Consider the following 2,500-nt stretch of genomic DNA (forward strand, 5'->3'; position numbering starts at 1 on the left):
TTCGCTCTAAGCCCAGTCGCCCTGCGCTCTGGAAATCACATTCCAACTCTATCACCGATAGCGCTCACACCTTGGAAACCACATTTCACCCAGGGGACCTTAGGGTGGATTTTGAGCCTTTCGGGATTGCGAAACCATCATTTAACACTCTAAACTTAATTTCCGCAATCCCAGACGCACTTTCCATATGGTCTCCAAAAATGCGTGTGAGCTGACCTGGTCCCTTATAATAGGCAATGAACACGATTTTGGCAAAATATTTTTTTCAAAATTTTTTGACTCACCGGGTAAAATCGAATTTACTTGGGAAAAATGTTCTAGCAGGGGCCCTCCCATACAAATTTTTTTCTTCTCAAAAATGATTTTCGTTTCACTTTTCATACTCAGGGGAGTCTAAAATTGATGTTTTGAGTCACCGTGAAAAAAAAATTTTTTTGACCCGAGCTTTTGTCGGCGACCCAAAATCGACGCACTTGGGAAAAATGTTCTAGCAGGGGCCCTCCCATACAAAAATTTTTTCTTCTCAAAAATGATTTTCGTTTCACTTTTCATACTCAGGGGAGTCTAAAATTGATGTTTTGAGTCACCGAGAAAAAAAAATTTTTTTGACCCGAGCTTGTGTCGGCGACCCAAAAATCGACGCACTTGGGAAATATGTTCTAGCAGGGGCCCTCCCATACAAAAATTTTTTCTTCTCAAAAATGATTTTCGTTTCACTTTTCATACTCAGGGGAGTCTAAAATTGATGTTTTGAGTCACCGTGAAAAAAAAATTTTTTTGACCCGAGCTTGTGTCGGCGACCCAAAATCGACGCACTTGGGAAAAATGTTCTAGCAGGGGCCCTCCCATACAAAAATTTTTTCTTCTCAAAAATGATTTTCGTTTCACTTTTCATACTCAGGGGAGTCTAAAATTGATGTTTTGAGTCACCGTGAAAAAAAAAATTTTTTGACCCGAGCTTGTGTCGGCGACCCAAAATCGACGCACTTGGGAAAAATGTTCTAGCAGGGGCCCTCCCATACAAAAATTTTTTCTTCTCAAAAATGATTTTCGTTTCACTTTTCATACTCAGGGGAGTCTAAAATTGATGTTTTGAGTCACCGAGAAAAAAAAATTTTTTTGACCCGAGCTTGTGTCGGCGACCCAAAAATCGACGCACTTGGGAAATATGTTCTAGCAGGGGCCCTCCCATACAAAAATTTTTTCTTCTCAAAAATGATTTTCGTTTCACTTTTCATACTCAGGGGAGTCTAAAATTGATGTTTTGAGTCACCGTGAAAAAAAAATTTTTTTGACCCGAGCTTGTGTCGGCGACCCAAAATCGACGCACTTGGGAAAAATGTTCTAGCAGGGGCCCTCCCATACAAAAATTTTTTCTTCTCAAAAATGATTTTCGTTTCACTTTTCATACTCAGGGGAGTCTAAAATTGATGTTTTGAGTCACCGAGAAAAAAAAATTTTTTTGACCCGAGCTTGTGTCGGCGACCCAAAAATCGACGCACTTGGGAAATATGTTCTAGCAGGGGCCCTCCCATACAAAAATTTTTTCTTCTCAAAAATGATTTTCGTTTCACTTTTCATACTCAGGGGAGTCTAAAATTGATGTTTTGAGTCACCGTGAAAAAAAAATTTTTTTGACCCGAGCTTGTGTCGGCGACCCAAAATCGACGCACTTGGGAAAAATGTTCTAGCAGGGGCCCTCCCATACAAAAATTTTTTCTTCTCAAAAATGATTTTCGTTTCACTTTTCATACTCAGGGGAGTCTAAAATTGATGTTTTGAGTCATCGTGAAAAAAAAAATTTTTTGACCCGAGCTTGTGTCGGCGACCCAAAATCGACGCACTTGGGAAAAATGTTCTAGCAGGGGCCCTCCCATACAAAAATTTTTTCTTCTCAAAAATGATTTTCGTTTCACTTTTCATACTCAGGGGAGTCTAAAATTGATGTTTTGAGTCACCGAGAAAAAAAAATTTTTTTGACCCGAGCTTGTGTCGGCGACCCAAAAATCGACGCACTTGGGAAATATGTTCTAGCAGGGGCCCTCCCATACAAAAATTTTTTCTTCTCAAAAATGATTTTCGTTTCACTTTTCATACTCAGGGGAGTCTAAAATTGATGTTTTGAGTCACCGAGAAAAAAAAATTTTTTTGACCCGAGCTTGTGTCGGCGACCCAAAAATCGACGCACTTGGGAAATATGTTCTAGCAGGGGCCCTCCCATACAAAAATTTTTTCTTCTCAAAAATGATTTTCGTTTCACTTTTCATACTCAGGGGAGTCTAAAATTGATGTTTTGAGTCACCGTGAAAAAAAAATTTTTTTGACCCGAGCTTGTGTCGGCGACCCAAAATCGACTCACTTGGTAAAAATGTTCTAGCAGGGGCCCTCCCATACAAAAATTTTTTCTTCTCAAAAATGATTTTCGTTTCACTTTTCATACTCAGGGGAGTCTAATATTGAAGTTTTGAGTCACCGTGAAAAAAATTTTTTTTGACTCACT

This window comes from Anopheles moucheti (genome assembly GCF_943734755.1).
Source record: "Anopheles moucheti chromosome X unlocalized genomic scaffold, idAnoMoucSN_F20_07 X_unloc_2, whole genome shotgun sequence".
NCBI classification, from domain to species: Eukaryota; Metazoa; Arthropoda; class Insecta; order Diptera; family Culicidae; genus Anopheles; species Anopheles moucheti.